Source organism: Lagopus muta, chromosome 21, assembly GCF_023343835.1.
Source record: "Lagopus muta isolate bLagMut1 chromosome 21, bLagMut1 primary, whole genome shotgun sequence".
NCBI lineage: Eukaryota > Metazoa > Chordata > Aves > Galliformes > Phasianidae > Lagopus > Lagopus muta.
In genome coordinates this window covers 751,507-777,084 of record NC_064453.1, presented here as the reverse complement: position 1 = coordinate 777,084, position 25,578 = coordinate 751,507, and the positions used below count along the sequence as shown (strand labels likewise).

The 25,578-nt window shown below is 49.9% G+C and overlaps 1 long non-coding RNA gene across 1 annotated transcript; it reads left to right on the top strand.

Moving 5' to 3' along the window:
• The first annotated feature begins 653 nt into the window (after positions 1-653).
• On the top strand, positions 654-18,843 carry LOC125703454 (uncharacterized). The gene is made up of 3 exons (XR_007380861.1): positions 654-909; positions 15,580-15,757; positions 18,744-18,843. It is a non-coding gene; the product is annotated as an uncharacterized LOC125703454 (long non-coding RNA).
• The last annotated feature ends 6,735 nt before the right edge of the window (positions 18,844-25,578 follow it).

Sequence of the window (25,578 nt, the reverse complement as noted above, 5' to 3'; positions counted from 1 at the left end):
AAGAGGATTTCGAGTGGAGCGAGAACACCCAGCCCTCCTCGTGCCAGGAGCAGCAGCTGCCTCCCTCCAGCTCAATCCTGGGGTTGCAGCACCTCAGGGTGGGAGTCTGCAGCTCCAGCAGTCACAGCATCCTCACAAAGGCACTGCTTCAGGGCACGGCCAGATCTTTAAAGGCCATCACTGCCAGGAGTGGGGGCATTACTCACAGATACCCCCCATGGTGCACCCTGCGTGGCTGGAAAGGGAGTGTGGAGAGAATCCCTCCTGCATCCCACGGACCTGCAGCTCTCCAGTGCACTCATATAAACATGGGAGTCCACTGCAGACCATGGTTGTTAGCACAGAGCTCATCCTGCAGAACCTTTACCCAGGCCTACGGGAAGCAAAGCGTGGATGTAATGCACATAATGCAGTGCTGAGCAAAGTGCATATGTGAAATGGAAGGAGCAGCCGTGCGTGGTGGCATGGAAAGAGCAATGGGGACAGACAGAGAGCCCATCAGTCACACTTGCTAGTGAGAAGGGCTTTTCTACAGCTAGCAGGAACTTGAAGCACCATTTGGTCTATGAGGCAAGAAAATCCCTGCAAAGCAAACCGTGCTGCCTTAGCAGCCAAACACAATGACAGCCTCAGTCAGCACAGAAGCTCTTTAATTCCAGTGCAGGGGCTCAGCACCAGCAGAACCAGCAGCACCTGGGCCAACGAGGCTCTCAGCCATCCATCCCCACTTGTGCTCCCCTCCCAGATGGGGTCAATTTGGCACTGATGGCTGGGAGCGCACAGCATCCAGCCTGCTGGGCAGGCACTGCAGCTTGGTTGGGTTGGAGATGATTTAAGCGCATGGGAAGAACCAGGGCTGCCTGTTTGTGCCTCCTGGAGCTGCTCATCCTCTCCAAGCACTGATGTTAGGTAGGTGGTGGCACACTGGGGGTTGTGTGGGCTTTTCGGGGGCAGTGAGTGATGCATCTGGTGGGTTCTGTGCAGCTCGGGGGCAGGTGGGTCACTAGAACATGCATGTGTTGGAGGGAGGCTGGCATGTTGGCTTGTCCCCATTGCAGGCTCAGTTCTCTTTGTAGCTCCAGCAGCTGTTAGCTCCTTGCAGAATATTTTCCAGGGCTGATGCTGAGGAGGAGAGAGCCCAGTGTGTGCTTTGCTCTAATTGCAGCTCTGCCTGCCAGCAGAGCCTGTGCTGTTGGGCTGCAGCCTGCTGCCTCCCACCACTTAGAGCTGCTCACAGCACCAGCCCTGCACTGCTCTGCCCAAAGCAAGCGCAGGTGGAGAGCTGCTGGGGGGGCTGGGTGGGGGTGAGGGCTGGGGGTGCTTCCTTGTGGCTGAAGCAGAACAGAAATAATCCAAATTGGGTTTCTGGCTGTGGCATTTGCACTACGTGCAGTAACTTATGTAACTGGCGGAAGGAAGCAACGCAGCAGAAATTTTTAATTATGTATTTGACTGTAATATTCTCAGTTTGAGTTCATGCAACGCTGGTTAGTTACTTCAGTTAATTAGAAATTTTACAGATGGATAAAAAGATTAAAAGCCACTGAAAAGAGCAGGGCGTTGGAGATGACAACATCCTCGCTGCCCATTTGTGCAGGGGGATGGAAGTGCTTCAGACTCCCTGCTGGGGCTGTGATGGTGGGGTGCTGCCTGCGTGCCATTGGCTTTGCTTGGGGCTTCTTGGGCAGCAAGCTGCAGGCTGAGCCTTTGTAGGGATGTGAAGTGAAGGAGAACCCAGTGGTAAAACAGCACTGAAATCCACTGTGGGCAGCTTTGATCTGAGTGCAGTGTGAGGGCAGGAGGTGGCTGGGCTGCAGGTCTTCTTGCATGGGTTGCCCAACCCTCACGTGCAGATCTGTGTTCTAATGCAAGTTTGGTTAATGGGTTTTTGCCTTACTGGCGCTTCTCTCATTGAAACTGGGTAGAAAAACCACTCTCCAAACTGTCCTGATTTTTCTGACTCGCTGCAGTTAATATGTGGGCTCTGTTATCACGGCTGAGGGCTGTAGAGGGCTGGTGGCTCATGTAGATGCTGAAGTCTCCCCTGAAGCTTTACAGCGCCTTGAGTTGCAGCGTTTCATCTTAAAGCATTTGAGATGAGTTTTATTTCTGTCCCTTGACAAGTTGTCATTACGCGCAGCCCTTATCTGACTCCATGATTTATGGGTAAGATCCTCAAATCCATATTTAAAATTACAATTAAACAGCATTTTGTTGCCTCCTCAGTTGAGATAGAAGCACTATTAACCGTTGTTGCCCTGGAGCTCAAGGACTTCATTAGTTTAGGGAGCTCATTTTTTTCTGTTTAATCTTCCTGGGGTTCTGATGCTATATTTGCTTGTCAAGTTTCAATAATAATAACAAAATCTGCTCGCTGTGATCTCTGCTTTCTTCCCTTCAAAGTCTGAGGTGCCAGCAGCTCAGTGGCTCCCTTTGGACTCAGGCATCTCTCACAAGGATGCCCCCAGTGCTCTGCTATGGACCCCGGAAGCTGAGCTGAACCAGGGCTGGGTTGTGTGGTTGTTTTTTAAGGGAGGGCCAGCCCATGCACTGGGGTTTGTGGAGAGATCCAATCCTTAAGGACAGTACAGTGAATTTCTCTTTAATGGAGCCTTGAACATTCGCTCAGTATTTACACGAGAGTTGTAACAGCTGCAAAGGAGTCATTAAGAGCTGCTTATGGATATAATCCAGATTTCAAAACTCCCTTCATGTGGCTGTAATCTCTCTGGAAATGCACATCTATCTGGTCAATAAAGCACACATACCCCTCTGCAAGTTTGAGGGCAGCCTGGGAAGGCCATTGAAGATAACTAGACCGAATCTGGATTAAACTGTGTTTGTTTCTGGCTTCTGTTGGCTTAGCTTGCAGCTTAATGCTGTTTCCAAGCCATATCATGTGAGCTAATTAGCTGCTCAGCCTGGGAAATCAAATGCATAACTGATAAAATCCATCGATGCCCCTGAGAAAAGGTTCTCTTCCCCCCCGCAGCTGGGATTGCTGGGGTTGCTCAGGCTGGCAAAGAAATCCAATGGTGTTTCCCATCTCCCTGAAATATCTCAGCCATAGTTTATTATATGGACCAGAGGACTCCTGTGGGAGCAGTTCATTGACCATAAGAGTGTTCTGGGGGCCGTTGCACTGTTGCAAGTTGGTGCTTTGTTTGCTTGGTTTTCAGTTCTTTAGCCATCCTCTGCACCTCCTGGCCAGGACAGCCTTTGTGTCAGCTTTCCTATTGCTGCACACGGGTCTGCCATAACACCATGCTCACTGCCTCTAGCTAGGCTCCAGTGGCTGCTGTTTCACGTCTAACTCATGCATGGAGTTGAATTTCCCTTTGGGGCTTTGCTCATGCTGCTTCTGGTCACCTCCTTTGGGTGGGCATCCTTCAGAACCCCCTGGAGAATGGGCTTCCTGTTAGAGGTGACCACGATGCCAAAGGCTTTCTCAGGAGTTTGATGATAATGCGGTGTTTAACATAAGTTAAACCAGACACAAAGATCTGAAGATCCAGATTCCTCCCCGACTTCAACATTTCTGTTCGCCCTGCGCGGAGAGACACTAATTTGAGCTGGCAGTAATTCATGTTCACTTTTCAGGACAACAAGGCATCAGAGAATAGTCTGGAGCGAGGCTGAGCTAAAGAATAGCTGACAGGCACGGGAAGAGGGATGTGAGTGTAACTGCTCATAATAGATCGGAGCCAGAAAAAAAGAAAGAGGAAGAGCTGGGCTGCCAGTCTGCCCTTAGCCATGCTTTCTCTGAGGTTTCCATGAGCCTTAGCTCTTGGTTTCAGCTCAGGCTTGCTGTGGCAAAGCCAATTCTGCTAATTCCATTACTCTGTGTGCCTGAGACTCTTGAATATCACATGTAAGAAAGGTGAGCTTGGGCTGTTGTGCTTTTGTGAGAAGCTGGGGATGCTCCTCAGGTCCCCAGGTGCCCTCTGCTCCCGTGGAGCTGTGCTGAGTGCCTGCACGGAGCTGGGCTCCCTCCTGAAGCATTTACATGGGGTTTTACATAGCAGCTTAGACCCAAATCTGCCTGGTGAGAGGGATTCTAAGAACTCTGCCCTGCTTCCAAGCCACAGAAGTTTACTGTAGCTCACCTGCTCAGTGTGACAGCTGATTTGGAAATGGTTTCCCCAAAAAGTGGATGTTCGTTGAGCCAGGAGAGCTTTGCTTGTAACCTCACCAGTGCATCCCATGCTGGGTCAGGCCTGGCAGGCTGCCTTGCAGTGAAGGACTCCCCTTGGAGCAAGCCCAGACCCCCAGAAACATGTCATTTCCTATCAAACCTGCTTTGCTTTCTGCTTCTTTCTTCTCCTGGCAGTGCCCATCACTGCTGTTTGGGGCTCTGGTTATGGGGCTGCCCCTGACCTGGTGCAGTGACAGCCAGGATGAAGGACTCTGAGGATGTTTTCCCACACTCCCAGACCTTACACACTCTTCTTAATTTCAAGAAGCATTCATAGCTCCTTCCTCCTTTTGGAGTTATTGCCAGGAGAAGGCTGTGAAAGGAATGGAGTGAGCAGGAGGGACCCAGCACTGAGTGCCTCATAGGAAAGATTGGGTCCTCTGGGTGCTTCCATGCTGCCTGGGCACCCAAGAGGCCCTGAGAAACAGTGCTCAGCAGAAGGGGTTCTCCCTTCTTCCTTTGGAGGGGAGAGGTGGTGGTGAGGGGGAAACCAAAAGCTGCAAGTCAAACTTGTAGTTCTACTTGGCTTATTGCAGCTGATGCAATAACTGTATCTGGGGAGCTGGGAAGTGAGAGGAGACGAATGGTTTAATTTGAATCGATATTAATTTTATGCAATCTAATTTTTTTTATCACTGCAAATGCTATTATTGTATTTGGGATCTATCAAGATGATGGGGGGGGAGGGAGGGAGGGGATGAAAGAAACCTTTTAGCTGAGGAAGCACGTGGCTAAAGAAGCAGAGTGCGCTCAGGTTGGGAGGAGAACTGTTTGTTAGCTGCTAATTCCTGCTGTGGAGGGAGCAGTGCCCTGCTCTGCCATCAGCTCTGTGCTGTGACCCAGGCCCATGGCAGCGTGGGGAGCAGCGCTCCATGCAGGGCAGTGCTGCACCACCCCAGTGATGCTTTGCAGAATGCATGGATGCATTTCCCTTCCTCCTTTTCCCTGCCACGGTAAAGGAAGTGTCTGAGAATCAGCTAAGGAAAAAAAAAAGGTGAATCCATCCCTCTTGTCTTTCTGAATAGACAGCCGTGCAACAAGTAATTAAACTGCCGCAGGCTAAAAGGAGCCCTTGTTTGGATCCCTTATCTCACTCTTCACCAGGGATTGCGTGTGAGCACCCTGAAGCAGCACGAACTCCTGCTGATATGGGGAGACCGATTGCGACCCGATGGCGCACCGCGGCACGTTGCAGATAAGGGCAGGCTTTTAATTATGGCATCCCGGATCTGTGCTCGGGTTTTCAGCGATACATTCCAAGTTAAATTGCTCTCCTGTTATATAGGGAGAGGCGGAAGGCGTGTGCCGGGTGGGATTTGTTCTGCTTTTATTCTGTTTTGCAGTCGGAAGCAGAGATGGGGGGGAATTTATCACCGCTGGGGTGGGAGCCATTGCAGTGCAATGTGGGCTGGGATGCACTGCGAGGTCCCAGAGCGTGGAGAGCTGGGGATGCTGCGTGGGTCAGGGCTGGGAATGGCAGAGGGAGCTGGATCTGGAGCCAGGAGAGCAGGCGATGGCCTTTGAGCCATCAGCATCAATCGTTCTAAAGCAGAGCGCTCGCAGGCGCCTGTTTTCATCTCCTTTTAAAGCCTCTCTCCTCAAACCCTTCACCAGTCGAGGGCTGTATTACCAAAGTGCAGGCATTAATTGGGAAATGTTGGTACTGTCTCATATACACCAAGGACAGCTTCTTGAACAATCGCCGCTGTAAAGCATTAAACATAGCATTTATCTTTCTGAAAATTGGTACAGGCTTTGAACATTGATTTTTACCTTAGGGCTAACGTGTTACGTTTGGGAAATGGCTGTAGAATAAAGGATGTTTTGATCTGTTTTGCTTTAACCTTTTAATATAAATCTCGAGCTGCCTGCGTGCTTCATTACGCATTTTTGATCACCTGCAATGTTTTGAGGAAGAGGAGGGGGGTGCGAATGCTGCTCGCTGCTCCCAGGGCATGGCTTGGGCTGTCCTGCATGGACCTTGCAGATGGACGCAGATCTGAAGGGGCATTTCTTGGCAGCTGGGCACAGAGATGCTCAGGCAGTGACACAGCCGTTGCTTTCCAGCAATGAAAGCAGATCAGGCTGAATAATGGATTCTTCCTGCGTGGGCTGGTGGCTGGGAGGCCATTGGGGAGGGCTGCATGCGTGACTTCTTCTTGAGAACAAAACAAAAACCCACCAGAGACATCTGCCCAAATTTTAAGGTCATTTTTTTCCCCCCCCCCTCTCTTTTATATGGTAATATATAAGCTGAGCAGAAGCAATTCTTAGTAAGTGCCTTAGGACAGAAGAGCTCTTTTAGGGAATTGGCTTTGAGATGCTGTGTTTCCCTTAAAGTGCAGTAAATAAATATACTTCCCTTTCTGGAAAACATAGAGAAGCTCTGCCATGAATCTTCCAGAAAGTTAGACCTCTGGAACATTAGGTTTTGTATGTAATCAGTCATGTTAAGCGTTAAGAGAGAGAGCAAACGAGGAAACCAAACAGAAAATCTCTTGAATGTGGAAAAGTTGGAGGAAGTTTCATTTTTCACAGCTAATGATGGATGAATGGGGCCGGCCTGTGGCTGAGATCTGCATGGAGATTGCATTACAGTAAAAAATGTGTGTTCTGATGGCACGTCTTTCACATGCTCTACTAAATTCCTCGTGTTTACACCTCCTCATCACTGCCAGGCAGGCATTGCACAGCACGAGCTCTGCAGTGTTAGCAGGAGCCTGGACCAGCACTGCTGTGGGTCCTCGGTGCATCTGCAATGATGAGTGCTGCTGCCTCGTCCCTGGCTGGGCAGAATGGAGAGAACTTCATGTTCTTTTAGAGGAGAAAAATAAGATTCCTGTGTAAAATAAGGCTGCCTACTTCCCCGCAGATAGCCCTGGTTCTAAAATTAAATGGACCTCTTCATCTAGTCAACCTGCGCCGCAGATAGGGATGTGTGATGGATGAGTGGGTAACTGCAGGCTGGCCTTCATGTAAGGGTTCATTACGAAGGAGGCAGAAGGGGAGGGAAAAAAATACCCTTCTCCTTTAATATAGGGAGTAATTTCCTTGAGTTCCCATTTGGTTGTGCTGGAGATGAAGTCTGTGCCAACAGGAGAGCAGCCAGCACGGACTTCTCAGGGCAAAGCAATGGGGTATAAAAGGAGTATTTGGATGTAACTTATTCTGAATTCATTGGAGCAAATCTCACTTTTAAGATGGGAACGCCCTCTGACCAAGTGCAGAAGCATGTCCTGTGTCCTCCTGGGAAGAAAGATGTGATCTGCATTGCTTTTGGGGTGCAAACCTTAGAAATGGCTGTGGTGGGTCTGTTTGGGTCCAGCATTGTCCTGACCCCAGGGATGCCAAAAGGAGCCGGGGATCAAACACAGCCCTTCATCTCCTGTGCTTCTCCCCAGCCTAATCCTTAATTAGAGATGTCTGCATTCCTGTTATGGTTCTCCTGCTTCAAAAGCAGCAGAGGTCAGGAATTCAAGCAGCAGAGCTGCCTGGCATCTGCATTCCGTGACATCTTACCAAAAGCAGCAAAGTTGGATGGTGCTTCAAGCCCGTCTGTGAAACTTCTCACGAAGGCTTCCCACAGGCAAGGCTGGGAGGAGCGAAGCTGCCCCATCTCTGAAAGCCAAGAGGGGGAAAGAACCATAAAAATGGCTGATATGGGTGATAGAAGGATCTGCTGCGGGTTGGGCGGTGGGAACGGGGCTGTGTGGGCTCCTTGGGGGTGGTGTGGTGTAGTGCCTTCCCCACGAGCCTGCAAAGCAAACCCGATGGAGCTCAGCTCACCCAACCCAGCCGTGGGCAGGACTGCAGCGATGCTCACAGCTGAGCACGGCGTGTTGGGCCAACAGCAGCCCCTCCTGCGGCCTTTACTGTGCTAAAGCTGCAGAGAGCACAGAAAACACAGTGAGTCAGGTGGCAGAGCATCACCAGGAGCCGGTGTTTCCCAGTGAGATGTTGGGTTTATTTCAGCTTCAGTAACAGAAAAACATTTTGGTGCGTTTCTGACATTTTCCCATCGAAACGCAATTATGCTTCGTTATTCAAATATTTGGAAGAAAGTTCTTCACCAACACTTGCTACGTTAATTTTTCTTGTTAATTATGTATGCGTTTATAAATAGCAATATAATTAATATTTAACAGTGTTTTTAGGACAGGATTTCAAAAACGTGTTTAAAGAATTTGCATATCTGAAACGCTACCTTCTAAGTGGAAGGAGGTTTTTCTTCTCTCTCTTTTCCATTTATCTCAGATGCTATCTGCACTTCTCCCTAGGGAAGAGATTTTTAGTGGCTTTTGGTGTTTTTCTGTTGTGTTTTGTTGTTGTTGTTGAAGTATTTGTAGTAGGATGCATGAATTGGGTGCTGCTGGTTAGCCCTGATCCCCTTTGTTTCGCATGGGGAGGTCAATGAGGACTGAGCTCAGCAGCAGCCATGCATGGACCCAGACCTGGGGGGATGTGTTTTGAGTGGGGGGGTCCCTCTGTCTGTCCCTCCCCCAAGAGGTGTGCAGTGCCATTGCCTTTCCACATGCCTGCCCTGTGTGCCCCCATGCGATGCTGCTTGCCTCTGAGCATAGTTTTGCTTGACTCTTTGCTTTCTCACTGCTCTCTATGAGGAAATTCCAGGGGTTCTGGCTGATGGTGTGTGCAGTGTGAGGTCCCAGGAGTAGCTGGCGTGTCTCAGACAGGGCGTAGCATCTGCCAAAGCCAAACACTGCAGTGCTTGTTGTGATGCACCGTCCTGTATTAATGATCACAGCTGCAGTGTGCATGTTGTGCATCGTAACCAGGAGCCCCAGGCAGGTAGCTGGGCTGCTCAGCACCCAGAAGAGTGATTTTGGTAAAACTCATCACCAATAATGGTCCAATCTTTAGAAAACAGTTATATATATTTTTATCCCCCAGCCCGTTCTGTAGAGCAGAATGGAAAAGAAAGATATCAGTGTGATTTAAAAATGATGACGTGGGTTTGCAGCCTGCTTGTTGGCTTCCCTTGCTGCTGGAGGTGCTGTTCTTCACATCTGTGTTTTCCCAGCTGTGGTACCCAGAGCATCACTGCCCCATGGTTCCCTGTCTGCTCTCACCTCAGGAAAATCTGCACATGCTGATGGTGCTTGGGTCATCAAGATTAATAACGATAGACTTGTGCTGTTGTTTAGTCAGGGAAAAACACCTGGAGCTGCTCTTCTATGACTGATTAATTAAGAGGGGAAAGAAAAAAAGAAAACAACAAAACACGCCGTGGTTCTAATTGGCATTTGAGTTCTTTCTGAGTTTTAACATTCATGCTATGCAAATATATCAATTTCTAACAATGTCTAACAAGATCATTTGGAAATGAGTCTCCCTTGGGGACTGCAGTCGCGGCTCTGGGAAAGGCCTGGCTCTGTTTGCTCTGCGTGGGTCTGCAGAGAGCCGGGCGCCTTGGAACCAAGCCCACACTGTGCCCCATGTGAAGGGGCTTGGATGCCCCATCCCGTGTGCTTCCCCTGAGCCCCAAAGCATCTGGCCATGGAGCTGTGCTTCTGCACAGCCAGGCTTCATTTTGTAACACGGTGATGGAGGGGATGGATGGGGCGCAGGAAAGCCCTCCGCTCTGCTCCTTGCCGTGAGCACAGTTATAGAGAAGCACTGAGCCTGAAAACTTGGTTTGCTTTGCCCTTCAAAGGAAGCAACCGGTGCTGTCTTGTCAATATAAGGTGTTCCTGGAGGTTTTGTTTACACTGGAATGATGAAACGAGTCTTCATCATGTTTTAATGTGCTAATTGGGGGTTATTACGGCCCATTTTATTTACGATTATATTACAGATATAATACTCCGTCTCATTTTACTCAGAACTAAGAGCTTTGAAAGGATGATAATTACCTCTCGTGTAAACCTATACTTATATAGAAAAAATGACATGTGGAATGAAAGGCCTGAAGAAATGGCATAATATGTTTGCTCTGCACAGACGTGCAGCGTGCACACGGGCTGCTCTCCTGGATGTGTGCAGTATTTACATCGGAGCAGTTCAGTAACGCTGTGGATACGATGCTGTGCTCAGGCCCTGTGCTCTGCCACATCTGTGTCGGTTTAGGATTGAGCTGGTGCTCAGCATGCTGATGCTGGCTGGAATGGGATGAATAATTCAGCACCCATTCTCGTGGTGGATGGGTTTTGCCTCTGCTCCTGCTTGGTTGAAATCGTGCATGGGTGTAGAGGGCTTCTGAAGGGAAGGGAATGGCTCTGAGCACCCCAATGTCCTCATTGCTTCAAAGCTGTCAGAGCCTTGGAAGGAACCAACAGCTCCAAGCAGTGCAGGCATCAGCTTGTGTTCCCTGAGGGCTCCATGCTCAGTGGGGAGCACAATGGGGCACTGATGTCTCCAGCAGTGGGGACAAGCTGCGTGGATTCTACTGCAGTGAGGGTGGTTATGCATAGGAAGAGATTACCCAGGGATGTGATGGATGCTGCATCCCTGAAGGTGCGCAAGGCCAGGCTGGATCAGGCCCTGGGCAACCTGGAGGAGATGTGGGTGTCTCTGTTCATTGCAGGGGAGTTGGACTAGATGGCCTTTAAAGGCCCCTTCCAACTCAGAGGAGCCTATGATTGTATGAAGGGCATCACGCTGCAAGCAGGAGCGGCTGCTTTCCCACCATGCTTACAACCACCATCCTGCTTTTCCTCATCCTCTTCCTCCTCTTTGTTTGTTTTTCCCCACAAAACCTCAGGGCAATATTTTTCTTTTTGTTATTTTTGCCTGAATCAATAAACCAAAGCCCCGCAAACTGTGAGGATAAGTCCTGATTGTTTCTTATTTAAAGTGATTAAGCTGATCTGCTTAACGCTCATCTCCAGCCGGGGATGCAGCGGGGACAGCTTGGTCAGTGCCTGCGTCCATCACGGCAGGGGAAGGGCCACGTTTGAGCCCAGGGCAGCACGGGCCCCCCGAGGGATGCGCAGTGCCATGGGGAGAGAAGCTCAGGGCGTTGTGCTGGAAGCGGTGCTGGGTCTCGGTGGGCAGCACTGCAAGCAGGGACGTTGCTGAGCTGCGTGGAGGGTGGAGTTTGAGCTGCGTTTGCATATTTCGCTTCTGTTTTTGAAGTTTGCCAGGAAACTTGCTAAGGAGGCTAATGCTGAGGTTTAAGCCTTTTTCAGAGCAAAGCCATCTGACCCAGTTAAGTCACCTGTCCCCTAACATAACAGGATCTCTTCTAAACCCTTCAGCTCTGCTGAGAAAGCCACTGCAAATCCTCCTTCCCGAGGCACGGCGTTGCGTGAGCAATGGAGGGCAGGGCGGCCAGGCGTCTCGCAGGCTCCCCGTGTGGCTGCATCCCTCCCTGCCAGGTTTATTTTGGTACCAGGAGGGATTTGGATCATCCCTGCCTACCTGGGGGTGCAGCTCTGCTCCATTTCTCAGTAGCTTCTGCTATTTTATTTTCCTGAAGTGTGCGCTCACACTTAACTTGCAAACATCTGCAGCTGCTGGGGAAGCCACTTGCTCCTGTATAATCCTACCAGGAAATGAGTTTGCAACACGGCTGGCCTGTTAAATGTGTTTCTGCTTTAATTAAATCCACGCTCATTTTGGATGCAGTCCTTATCAGCATGGCTGCTGCCCCCCCAGGTCTGAGGGTTCCACATCCCATGTGCTGTGGGGCACTGAGCTGAGCACATGGAAGAGGTTTTCCAAAGCTCTGGGCTTCCAGAGCATCCCTCACCACGTCTGCTGTGAGCACTTGGGGTCCCGCTGCTGCTGCAAGGCCGCTGCTGGCAGCTCACCGCCCGCCGGTGCTGCAAGTGGGCTCTGGTATGAGCAGCCACAATCTTCCCAAATATTTGCATTGCAGCAGATGTTACTTTATATTCTTTCTTTCCCCGAAGTCTTTGGTTATTACGGAGAGGCAGAGATGCCAGGTGTGGCTGTAACTACCAAAATCAGGGCTCGTTCAGTGCTTTGATGACATCAATTAGATTCAGGGTGCAAGTGCCAAGATTTTTCCAATTAAGGCAGGTGAATTTTCTCAGTCTATAATAATCTCATTTGAAGTGGTTCAAATTAGCTCAATTTCTTTTGTATGGAGGCGCACATGTACATATGTGTGTGCAGTAGAAAAGTGCTTGCTGTGCTGAGACTTCAGGCCGTGGAATCTGTCTATGTGTGCACTGTTTTATCTGGAAAAGATCTGCTCTCTGCTGATGTGTGTACGTGATCCAAGCTCCATGCAGCATCGCACAGATGCTCCCCTGTAGCACATGGATGCTGCCACGTGTGGTCCCCAAGGGCACGGCTCCATATCAGCAATGAGGTGAGCTGGTTCCTCCTGAACGTTTCAACCCAAGTAGAAGCAAAAGGGAACTTGACCTCTACAGGGGGAATAACTCATGGGCACAGTCAATCTGGAAGGGAATTGTTCAAATCCAGAGCAGAAATGGAACCACCAGTCTGCTTCCTTCCTTGCTTGTGAGCACTGAACATCCCACAGCGCTGGGGAGAGGTCTTGCTGTCCTTGCTTTGCCTGTCAAGTGGATAAGCAGCAAAGTGTAACCTTCAGTGCTTTCGTTCAGAAAAGAACTGCATTCACTTTTTCTTTCATGAGAGAGCATTAAATCCGAGAGGATTTGCGGTTGGAGCGAATTTCATATCCCAATTTCCCCACTCAAGAAATAGAGTACCGCATCCAAGCGGCGTCAGAAACAGTTACGGGGAAGAAAAGGGAGCAGAAACTTGCAGTCTGCACAGAAGAAGAAACTCAAAGTCTTTGGTGCGAAGGGAAGAGGCGTATCTCCCTGGAGAATATGATAATTTATAATGAAACATTATCTTACAGACCCATATGTTACGTTTTCTATTTATGGCTAATTTGCTTAAGCATTTATAATGTGCGCCCCAGGGGAGGGCGGTTTGTCTCTGGGCAGCTGGCTAGCAGGGAGGGGAGGAACGCAACGCTTCCATCTGAGCATGCCAGCAGTCTGGGAACCAACAGCATCCACCAGCAGCGACGCTTGGGTTGGAGCCAGGAGAGCGTGCACGAAGATGATGAATGCTCCTTTCAGCCTTGCTGCGAGGCTGAGGAGATCCTGGGGTATAAAGATGAGAGTCGATGCTCGGGGTGTGACGGCGCTGCTCTTCCTGCCTGAAACTCAGCCACAAACATTTCAATCACAGCCCCAGCGAGGGGTGGATAACCCAGATGACTCCCCGATTCACTCTCTGCATCACTGAAATATTTTCAGATCTGATCCCAGACGTCTCAACAAGATGTTCACAAATCGGTGCAGGAGTGATTCTCCCCTTGATGCTCGAATTTCGCCCTTGAGTTCCCTGAATGCAACAACAAAAAGGAATGTCTCAAGGTTTCCTCCTGCTATTTGACCCACATGTCTGCATCAGAGCACGTCGGGGCACCGAGGTCAGCTCAGCTCTGTGCTCAGCGCTTCGTTTTGGAAATGGCATCAAATGTTCCTCCTTGACAAGGCAGAGCCAAAAGACAAACGAATGAAGGAGGAGAAGGAAGCGGAAAACCACAGGGCTCAGTGCAGGCGAGTGGGGAGCTGTGAATGAGGAAGCAGGCGCTCACCCCAGCACACTGGGAAGATGGACGGCATGGCAGTGGTACTGCCGTGGTCTCCCACTCATTAGAAGTAGTAATAATGCCAATTAAGATGTTTATTCCTATGCAAACTCTCCATCCTCAGCAGCACACACAGAAGGTCATGGAGTCCAATTCTTCCTGTCCTACGATCGGTTTGGTGCTTGCCTAGCACAGTACTCATTGCCCATGCCTGGAGTGGGGTCACTGCCCGGGTTATTGATTAAAAGCCTGCTCAGGATCAATAACCAGTCCTGTTACAGGGCTGCTGCCTCTCCCATGGGTGCAGCAGTGATACCAGCAGCACCAATACCAGCCCTGTGCCTTCACCCCCCGGTGTGCCTGCAGCTGTCTGATGTGCAAGTGGGGGTCCAGCACCTCCCTGATGCCGTATCAGCCTCCTGGAGTCAATTTCAATGGAGGAAATCAAAGCCAACTATTAAAACTCATTACCATTTTTATCTCTAATGCTGCAGATTCTATTTGCTGTAATTTTATTGGGATTGAAATGCATATTGTATTTGTGCAGGCAAGGATATCTTCTTTCTCCTCGTTTTTGCTCTGAGGAACACTCAGTCACGAGCACAGCAGTGAGAACACCAGCCCAGCACATCCGTTGCGTGGCTGATTCCCAAGGAAAGCACAGTTTTGAAGTGCTGAGTATCGGCGGGCTGCAGGCTCACCAGGAGAGCTGGATTGCAGAGAACAAAGTTCAAACCACGTGCAAACCTTTCAGTGCGTTCCAAGCATCAGCACAAGGCAGCCGCTGTCCTCTCCAGTGCCTCTCTCTCCTTGTTCCCCATTCAGGTGCATAAGGGCAGTGTGGGGTGCGAGGGGGTGGATTTATTACTGCTTCTCCCCCTCCCTGTGCCCACTGTCATCTCTGTTGGTGGCTGGGATGGGGCTGGTGGCAGTGGCTTTGGCCCCAGGGCTCTCCTGTTGATGGCAGCACGGCATCTCCTCAGCTTCTAAAAGTGGCCATCAAACAGTAGATTAATGCACTCCTGTAAAGCTGAAGACCTCAGATTTCTTTTCCAGGGCCATGCTTTGATATTTTGTTCAGGAAGATGAGAAGAAAGAAGCAGAGAGGGAAAGCCGTGCGCTGGTGTGCTCAGAGCTCAGTGTGGGGATGGTGCAGAGTTGTGCTGTACAGCGGGGATTTTTGGCACAGGCATTGCAGGGGGGGGTCAAGAATGGTGAGGATGTGATCAGTTAGCACTGGTCTGGACATGGGCACGAGCATGGGGGTGGTGTGATGTGATGTGTGGGCCATGGGAGCAGCACGAGGGGTGCAGCCACAGCGGGTTCCTCATGTATTCCTTTCCATCTCTCTGTTTCCTTCTTCCCTATTCAATATCAGGATGTTGCTATGATGCTTTTTTTTTTATTATTCTTGTGAAAACAGAATATCTCCCAGTTTACCAAAGGAGAACAACAGTATTGACTGATACACAACAGCACATTTGGTTTCCCATTATATCTTAATGGAGCGTAACAGGCGTTGTGCTGGGGGTGATCGCCCTGAGCATCAGTGCAACAGCTGCAGTGGGGGTGGGCATCCCCAGGGTGTGCATTCCTACAAAGCAGCCACTCCGTGCTGCTCCCAGCACTGCTTTGCACCCTCCTCCTGTATTTAGCTCTTAGGGAAGAGCAGAATTAAGATGCTGCAGTGCTGCTCTCTCCAGAGCGATGGGCGTTTGGTCTCTGGAACCGTTTTATACCTCGCAGCTATTTATGAGTTTCACTGAGACGTCGTTCTGTGTATTGATGCAAAAGAATTCACTGCCTTCCCTCCCTACTCCAGGGCTCTGCCTCGCTGTACTTAAAGCTTATGGCTCACTACGCTTAGGATTTGTTTCTCCAGCACTGGTTGCTCTGAAATTTTCTTCCTGTGGGCCACAGATGTTAATTCCAGCTGTATCCAATCTAAGAGTGCGAGTCGCTGATTTACGGATGGGAAAAGGTGTTTCAGCTGGAAGCAGGTAACTTTCACCACGTTTCCTAAGACGCATGAGGCACTTCTTGTGATTTCTCTGTGCAGTTTGTCATTGTTATGCTGCTGTAAATCCAGCCTGGCGATAGGTGCAGCAGATGGTCGGTGGCGATTTATATCGTAACGCTTGGGACGTGCGTGAGCGTCCCATATGTGAGAACAGCAGTGGAGGGGTTGGCCCTCAGCTGAGCACAGCGCTGCCATTCTGCCCTGTGTCATGGTGTTCTGTCTAAGAAGATGGGGAAGAAATGGGGTAGGGAGCAATGCACAAGTTGTAGGGCAGGAAAATCCCCTGCGAGCCAGGTGAGATTTGGTCTGTTGGGGCTGCATGCACTGAGCATCCTTTGGTTGCTCCTTAACTGTGCAAATCCAGGCAGAGCTCTTCACTGAGTTACTACCAGACATGGATGGCAGAGAGCTGCCTCTGCTCTTCCCTGCGCAGGGGAAATCTGCCTTCCTCCCTTTCTTATACCAAAATGCCACACTTTCTGGTGAAACACATCCTCTCCGCAGGTTGTAATAGGGAAATCTGCTCTTGCGCAGCAAGCAGAGGCTCTTCTCTGACAGCCAAATTAATATTCATTATTCATTAGGGAAGAAAACGCTGAGCTGTTTATCATTGCTTCATTAGATTTAGCCAAATACAAGCTAAACGTAATTGCTTGCATAAACTCCTGTGGCAAGGCGTGCAGTTTGTAGTCAGAAAGGAAGATCTTAAGGATGTGTATATAGCAAAAAAGTTTTTCTCCAGTCTTTGTCATCTCCTCTTCTGTTTGTTGATGAGCAGCAAGGCAGCAGAAAGGCAGCGCCAGCAGCAGAGGCCCCAAGCTGCTCCTGTTTTGTTTGGCCATTTTGCAGTTCCAGGAAGGGAAGTGCTGGCTCAGACAGCAGCTCAGCATGCAAAGAGGGGCGCCACCAAAGCTTGGCTGAACCCACTGCCTATCACAGCATCCTGCCTCTCCCCAGCAGTGCTGTGATGCAGCATCACTGGGCTGGGGATCCGGCTTTGGCCTCCCGGTTAATTAAATTAATTGAGGCTTCCCCGGCTCTGCTCTCCCATTAACAGGGAGCAGTGCAGTGCCCTGAGGAGGCTGTGTGTGGCCCCAGCCCCAGGGATGCCCACAGCAGAGGAGAGCAGCTCAGCACCCAGGCCTTGACCAGAGCTCAATGCCTCTCAAATGCACCCGTAGAAGAAGCGAAGGCTGTTCAGCACTGCTTGCTAATTACAAAGTGCATTCATTTTAGCACCCTGCTATCCCATAATTGATGTTGGATACCTCTCACAATGAGCCTGATTTAAATGTATACATGTTTCTCCTTCTCCTGCAACCCTGCTGGCGGTGAGACACCTAATTAACAGCAGAGCTTTCAAAGTCTCCCTAACAAATGCATCCCTGTGTTTCTTAGCACAAGGACTCTCATTAGCAAAGTTGTGCTTTGTGATTATTTATACCTCTTCTATAATTAAAAATTCTAAAAGCTAATTACAATTATCCATCAGGTTTCTCAACATTCCAGGACCAGAGGCCTCAGCCTCCTCACCCTGCAGGTTTCCATGGGCATCCCCTTGTCCTTGAGCTCGCCCTCCCCACGCTGCCCCCCCGACCTGCCTTTCAGCTGCCTTGCCCTCTTCCATTCCTCTCCTCCTTCTCTTGCTTTGCTTTTGCGATGTGCTCGGCTTCCTGGCTGCCAGCAGTGCTGTTTGTTTTAATGGCTGAGAGCAGCAGGCGATGCCCAGCGCCGTGCGTTGGCTGCGTGGCACCGACCCCAGCTCCTGCTGTTGCCCATTGACCCACATGGCACTTTCCTTCTAGGTTGAGGCCAATTATTCCCGTTGCCATGGCGATCCAGAAATGGAGCTTTCTCAGATCGGAGAGCTCGGGTTTGGGCTGAGCTGGAGCTCCTGGGGTGGCTGTGGGCTCCTCGTTGCCCCTCTGGTCTGTGCCCGGTGTGGGGATGCGCAGAGCTGCTGTGGGCCACATGAGTTCCCCACCCGAGCTGAGTCTGGGAAGTCATAATCTTAATATGAACATCTTTAAATATCCCCACTAATGGGCTCATTCTTTAATTTCCTGAAGCAATGACAGCTTCAACAGACCCTACATCAAAGCTAAGATGGGATCTGTCACTGAGTGGCTGAATTATATTTCATCCTTTATTTTTATCAGCTCCGCTGACTTATTTATTACATTTAGAGTCCAGGCTAGCTTTTGTCTGGCCTGCGCCTCGCTGCTGCTCGTGGAGAAAAAGCAATAGTTTATAATGCCATTTTCACAGCGTCCCCATAATTTGGGGCCACGTCTGAGGCTTCATTTTGAATGAAACTCTGCAGATAAAACTGTTATTCACGGCGATGCCTGCAAAGTCCTTGGCAGACCCCGGGGAACACTGCCTGCTTGTAAAGGGCTTTCCCTCAGATTTATTTTTGTAGAACAAAGGGCAATTTTCCCATCTTCCCAGCAGCAGCCTATGTGGCAGATGCTGCTCAGAGTTGCTATCTTTCAGTGTATTTTGGGGTTGTTTGTTATGCTGGAGGCAAATCCTAGGCTGCGTGCGCTTTGGGCTCAAGCTCTGGGAGTTGCCTCTGGAGTTTGCTGGGAGGTGGATGTGGGGTCACCCCATTGCCAGCCAGGATGCTGGGAGCAGACAGACAGTGCTGACCTCCAGCAGGGACAGGGAAATTTCCAAGCAGAGACGGAGAGCAATGAACCATCCTCTCCCAGAGCTGCGCTGGGGAGTGGAGTCAGAGCAGTGAACAGCTCTCCAGAGCATCTCCTGAGACCCAGCGAGTGCCAGAGTTAATATATTTAATATATTTCGTGTGGACTCTGCCAGTCATTAGGAATGTGCTTGTTCTGTCATTGCTCCGAGGCAGTCACGGTGAAGCATTTGTCCTCTGAGTGCACGGGGAGAAATTACAGTGCCCTGAGCTGAATTGGTCAGCCAAAAATAATGTACGGCTTTATCCTCGGCAGGAAATTGGACATTGATTGGAGGACAGAAGTTCGGAGCAAGAGTTAAAGCAAAGTGACATTTCCATACATTAGGGAAGCGGGAGAAGTCGGCCCAACGCAGTGTGTAAATCTCCGAGCTCTGGTCACAGGGCTTTTGCCAAGAGCCTCCTCCCAGCCCCGGCTCAGGGCATTGTGCTGCCTGGGGCTCCTACCAACTGGCAGCACAGGAACGGCTCGTCCTGGTGCAGGAGCATTGCCCAGGGCCATAGGATGCCTGCTGCAGGAGGTGACTTTACAGGAGCAGTGAGATGTAAGCAGCTGGCAGGACTCAGCAGGGTGATCTCTGCTGGGAGGCACTGGCCGTGCATTGCTACGCTGCCAGCGGGAGGGGAACAGCCTGGGGAAGAAGAAGCCAACGGTGCTGAGAGCTTCCCAGCATGGCACTGCTGCCAGCATTGCTCCCAGCACAGACTGCTCCCATGCCCCGGGCACAGCCAGCTCTGCAGGTCGCAGTGAGGATCAGTGATTGAGTGCCTTGGTGAAACCCAGGCTGTGGAAGTTGGGGGTGAGATGCTGCAATCGTTATCACACTGATTTATCAGTCCTAGGGGAGGTGATGGATCAGAGCACCTCTGGTGAACCTGCACACAGCTGAGCCATCACCCCCCAGTGCAGCAGATGCAAGGAGCCGCTTCTGTTTCGAGATGTACATTTTTTGCACCAACAGCAGATTTCCCCATCTTTTAATATAATAATCTCCTTTAAAAAATCTCCTTAGCCATTGTTTATGCGCCTTCGGTTTCTGTGCCATATGGAATATATATTAGGAAGGAAAAAAGGCACTTCTGGCTTAGGTAATTATGAGATTGCTTCTATTGCTGCTGACACAGTGGTGGCAGTGCGTGGGCCTGATCTCCTCCCTGGCTGCTCCCAGAGACCTGAGCACAGCCCATATTGGAGTGCTGCGCTGCCCACGCCGGCAACAACAAACCAGGAGCTGGGCTGCTGTGCTGGGGAGGCAGGAGTCACCCTGAGTACAAGGCCTGTAACACTCCAACTACAAATTTCCCTGGGAACTTGTCCAAGATGACAACTCCTATCACCCTTACCAGGCTGCTGGTGTTAATGTCATTAGTTCCACATGCATCAAGCTGGAGAAGTGGAAGCCTGCATTGTTCTGGCACTTGCAAGAGAAAATTCACAGTCAGTTGCACGGCCGTACGTGTGGTACTTCACAGGAACAAAGCCTTTGGGATACGTTCCTGCAACAGAGGTGTGTGTACAGAGCTCCTTGCTGAGCTCTGTGTGCAGGGAGAGGCTGCCTGCCCTCCCTGAGAGCTTCTGCATCACAGCCCATGCAAAGCATGGGGAAGAATTCTCCACTCTAAGAATACTTCAGGCAGCCTGCAGGCTCTGAAGCACCTCCCCGTCTGCCCTTCCCAGGGATGGCAATGATCTCTGAATATGAAATTAGGAATAATTACGATCCATTCATTGCTTTTAATAGCGAGCCCAATAATTCCAGTGCTCTGGCAGAAGTTCTCTGCAAGTTTTCTGTCCTGCTCGAGATGGAGCAGTTCCCACGCCAGCTGAATTAGCAGCTTTTCTCAGCACTGCTGTCTCAGTGTGGAGGTATTGAGAGTCTCCTTGTTTTCCTGTAATTGATTCCACTCTGCTTTTAATTAGCGAAAGCAGGATCAAACTCCAACTCTCCGGTAATGAGGGCATTGTCTCTCCCTTGTTTACATTTCCCATTTAAAGTACGTTGTGTTTTTATCGCATTTCATTTTTCCCCTTCAAATAAGTCACTGGTAATTACCTGTTCTCATACGGATGGGATGCTTATGTTCCAGCCCCTTTATTTTAACAGGCTGCTAACAGAACAAGCACCAAATGACCCTGCACCCACTTCCAGTGCTGCAATGCCAGCAATGCCATGCCTAGGACCCCACTCCCTGCTACCATGCAGGGCCCACAGCTCCCTGCTGAGCAATGGGTCCATGGGGACTTGATTGGGGTCACTCAATGCTGGGCACTGCAAGAGCATGGGGGGGGTGAGAGCTTGAGAGCTCTATTTCACAGCTGACTTTCAAACATCAGCAGTAACTTTAGGAATTCTCAAGCACGTCTCAGGACAGCGAGCCATGTGCTCTGTTCCCAAAGCTGACATCAATTCAAGCAACAAAAAGAAGGAGCTGATGACTAAACAGCACTGCAGCCTGAAGATCACAGCAGCATTTTTAAGCCTCTGCCTGTTATCTTCGGGCTGAGGCTCTCTGATGAGTAACAAAATATTTGCTTTTTCCCCCCCTTTATGGATCTGTCATTCCACTGGCAGAATCTTGTCCTATTGACCCAAAGAACCTCAATTTCAAAGCTATTAAAACTTAATTTTCCATAACGGGCTCCCGAGACAGGCGCTAACGTTTCACAGAATAATTCATCCCTTCCTCTGGACAAAAATAAAAGAGTGGAAGATGAAAATACGGGTACAAAAGGAAGCATGGGACGCAGCCAAGCAGCAGCACCCTGTGTGCCATCGCTGATATCCCCGTGTTCTGCCCTTGCAGCACAGGAACAGGACTCTCCTTAGGCCAAGCGCAGCCCAGTGCCATGGGAAGCAGGAGGTGTTTGCACATCTGCCATTTGCTGATAAAGCACTGGGAGATGCCATGCTGGGCTCTGCTCCACGTTTGGACCCACAGCAGCTGCAGAATGGGGTGGGTTTCTGTGGTGAGGCTCTTCTCACAGCACAAAGCAGAGACTTTTGGTTTCTCTCCATCCTCCCTCACAGCCAAAGCCTCACATGCCCAAAACCCCCTACTAATGCAATGGTTGCTGAGATCACCTCCAGGATCTCTCATCTGAATTTTGGGTGGTTTTGAGTGGAGCCAGCAGTTGGACTTGATGATCCTTCCATTTCAAGATGTCCTGTGGTTCAGTGGGTCTACGGTGTGAGGAGCTGCAGGTGCCAAGTGACCCAATGTCACTGTGCTGTCAACCCTGTTCCAGAACTCATTGAAGAGGAAAGGCTTCAAAGGAAAAGGCTTACAGTGAATTTCAGCATCTGAAGGAAGGGAACAAAGCAACATTTCTAACAGGAAATGCATTTTTCCAATTCATCTCGAGACAGCTTATTTTGGAGGCTAACACTAGGCTGCACTTACTAATTTCATTAATGAACAAAGCATACAAGGAAGGGCACAGTGAAGGAAAACATGCCATTTTCTGGGGCTGGCATCTCATTTTGAGATCCTGGGTAACTGACTGGCACTGGGGAAGGGCTGCATGTGGGCCATAGAGCGCTGCAGGGCCAGCCAGGCACTGCCACTGCACATCCTCAGTCATGGCAATGCCTTGTTGGATAAGTGCTGCTTAAACCCTACAGATACAGTATCTGGAGTGGCATTTCAAAAGAGAAAATTGAGACAAGATTCATTACAGGCAGCAGTAAATGTCAAACATTTTATCAACTGTGTGAAGTGCCATGTTAAGCTGTCTTTTCCCCCCAAACCTTGATTAAAACCATGAATGCCTTTTTGATATTAATGTTATTCTCTGCTGTTTGCCACGTGTTTGGCTCCTCGTGGCAGCAGTCAGCTCGAGGCTGGCAGAGCAGCTCAGTGCATGGAGCAGGGCTGTGTTCTGCTCTGCGCAGGGAAAGGAGAGGTTTTCTCACCAGGAAACCCCAGTCCTGTGTGGGGACAAAGCTCTGAGGGTCATCCCAAGGCAGGTCTTTGCTCCTGCTGTGCTCTGCTGCAGCCCCAGCCCTGCTTGGAAGCTCTACTGCACACATTTCTGTTTTGCAAAGGGAGTTTTGTGCAGCAGGTCCTTCTCGCTAAGCTGCGTTTAATTAAAAGCTAGCTTTTTGTTTCATGTACTAATTAGCAGTCTTTGTTTGCCGCCTCGGAGTCAATCAATATCTAAATCCATGCTCTAAATCCAGCACCATAACAGCCGGATGGAGGATTTCAAAGAATCCCAAAGTTGTTGCTGTTGTTGTCTCCTGCGTGACTGCAGCCAGCAGCAGAGATGGCCGTGGGGAAACAAAGAGCTCTCAGATTTCCCCAAAGGCTCCAAACTCGCAGTAAAAGCACACTTTCACATGGATTTCCTCCAGAAGTTTTACATATTTCCAATGGCAGCGTGCCTCAGCAAGAGCCCCCTGCAGCGCCTGCTGGGCAGTGCCTGCTCCACCTGCACACCTCTCTGTGCCCCCACCCTCCACTGCCTTCTTCTCACTGACACGGACAGAACCGGCTTCTCCAACAAATTATTCATTGGGAAAATTATATCTGCTATAGATGCATCTGATCCTCTTAAAGGAGGCCACTTCTGATAGCATAACGAGCTCATGAAAAATACATAACCCAGAGTGCCTCTGGAATATTTATTTATCCAACAAGCCTCACTCACAGCATCAAACCCCCAACAAGGGTTGGGCCGCTTCATCTTGGGTGCTCAGTGCTGGTGTGCGACCAGAGCACAAAGCCCACAGGTGGGCAGGGGCTGCTCCTGCTGCTGCCATTGCCACCCTCATGGACATCATCAACCCCAAACTGGGATCCTTGCAGCTGATCACATCAGTAGTGATGCTGTTGCTTTGGTAATTGCCTTCCCATTGATAGCAGCACCGTTCTCTTCAGTGGATGCAATGACACAGTAAGTTGCACTGGGCTGTGGCACAGCAACAAAGCTGTAAGTTAACTTCATAGGGACCAGTAAGTAAAATAAATGGTAGGAAAGGAATCAGCTGTGAGGATTGGTGCTGTTAGGGAGCAGATGGGGTGCTGTTCCTTGCTGGCATTTTCAAATGACTTCATCCCTGCTGTGGTGGGCTGGAGGACGATGCCTTGCTCAGCACAGCACAGATCCACTTGCACCGTGCCACTGTTGTAAATTGATCTTACGAATCCATGCTATTGAGCTCAGTCTGCAAACTCACTGACACCAACACGGTTACCCAGTAGATACAGAATCATGTAGTCGTAGAGTCAGTGAGGTTGGAGGAGACCTCTAAGGTCATGCAGCCCAACCATAAACCTACCACCAATACCCCCCCACTAAACCACATCCCTTGGTAAAAAACACCTAAACATTTCCTTATCGCCTCTGGGGACAGTGACTCCAGCACTGGCTGTGGAAAAGAAATGCTCCCTGATCTCCAACATGACAACTCCAACTGATGCTTACACCATACACCCTATAAATGCCATGGAGCAGAGTCACTTGAACAAAAATCAGACCAACCAGGCTGGAAAAGGAACAAACAGAAGCCGAGCGAAGGTTTGTGGTACTGCAGGGATTGCTCAGCTGTGATCAGGTGCTGTCTAATGACACCAGTGATGTGTGCTCTGTGGGCAGTGCATGGTTCAGCCTTCACAACATGCTCAACCAACACGGGACAACCCACCCCAACCCCAATGCTTTGGTGGCTCTGCTGATGGGCAGCATGGCGCTCTGCAGCACTGAGTTATCAGAGCTAACTGCTAGATTTAAACCTCCCAGCACCACTAAAGTGGATTAGAGTCAGCTATTTAATTATCTTAATAAGGTTTTTATTTATTTTTTAAGCACGGGCTGGGAGCTGGAGGTTAACACAGGCACGGGGAAAACTGATGGCTGGCAATGCACGTCATCTGTGCTGTTACACAAATCACGCCTGATTCAGAGTTATATAAAGCTCCTTATATAGTAAACAATCTTGTTAATAAAAGCATAAGTGCAAGGTCCAATGTAATCCAGCAAGTGTGACTAACTGGATTTATGGGCTCACTCAGCATTCAGGGCAGAGGCAAAGAGATCCCCCCCAATCTTAGAGGAACTGATTGTTGAGCAGATCCTCAGCATTGATTGCTGCCCGCCAGAGAAGGGGAATGTCACAGAAATAGGCTGGCAGGATTTTTGTATCCTTTTTTTCCTTTTCCCTTTGAGTAAAGCAATGATTATTGGGTGGCTGTAAGCCCTTGGGTGCTGTCACATCACTACAGCTTTTTAGTTGTGCCATTTCTTGCAGCTGGGAGTCAGCACTGGTGGATGGCACGCCTCTCTGGAGGAGTGGGCTTCTGGTGGGCAGAGCTGTCGGGGGGAGGCTCTAAGAACAGAGGTATTTATAGAATATCACTGCGATGGCACTTGCAGATCATTTGGGACATTAAGGAGAATTAGTAGCATTTGCTTTCCTAGCTATGCAAGCTGCTGGATTCCCACCTTCCCCAACTCCTCCTGACCAACTAAGGCACAGTGCCACCCCTCACTTGTAAACCTCTCCTGATTCTGTAGCCCTCAGAGGCAGCCCACAGGGAGGCTTATGCTTCCCAGAGCTGTACCAGTGACAGAACAGAAGCCATCAGTGGTGTGAGACCAGCCAGACCTCCTCCCTCTCTCAAGGAGAACATGATATTATGAGAATGCACTTCTCATTACTTACTCCAGGAGGAATTGTATTCTTTGCTTGTTCTAACACTCAGCACCGATGCTTTCCCAGCCCTGCTAGGGTTTGGGTGCCATGGGCAGAGCCATGGGGCTCAGTTGGTTGCTCCCCTTTCCCATCCCCACCAATGCCCATATGAGCACCATGAGCTCAGTGCCACATGTCCTCTCTCCCACAGCCTTCTCAGAGCCCCAAGGGAGAGCCATCTGTGAGAGGTGACATTTCCACACTCAGTACAGCAACATATGCTTTGCATGAATGAACTCAGACTGCTCCAAGGCAGGCAACAGGTAGGGGCCATATTGCTGGGCTGCTCTGGAGCTGTGCTGAGAGCCTCTTGGTTGGCCCTCATGGAGCACAGGGCCAGAAATGCTGTTGAACACCAACAAGTGACCTTTCCAGCTCACTCCTGGCTGCTCATGC